Raw genomic sequence first — 322 nt, 5'->3', positions numbered from 1 at the left:
ATGCGATATGAAATTTTTGTGTTGTATATTTTCTCATAAACATAAAAATCCATAAGTTGTAAAACTATTAAAATAGCCCCAATTGTTTATTCATCTTATCAAATAAACAAAATTTTATAAAATCGTATAATAAATTATTACAAAGCTATTTGTTCTCCACTTAAGTAATTGTTTCATTTAACTTTAATTTAATAAAAAAAAAATTGAACATAAATTGTAGTGTACTAGTCTTTAATATAATCATCCCACATAGTACGGACTAGGGGTGTACAAAATCGAACCGAGAACCGAACCAAACCGCAAACCGAGTCAACCCGGAAAA

The sequence above is a fragment of the Solanum tuberosum genome, unplaced genomic scaffold (genome assembly GCF_000226075.1).
Source record: "Solanum tuberosum cultivar DM 1-3 516 R44 unplaced genomic scaffold, SolTub_3.0 scf00667, whole genome shotgun sequence".
NCBI classification, from domain to species: Eukaryota; Viridiplantae; Streptophyta; class Magnoliopsida; order Solanales; family Solanaceae; genus Solanum; species Solanum tuberosum.
Note: the sequence above shows the minus strand (reverse complement) of the source record.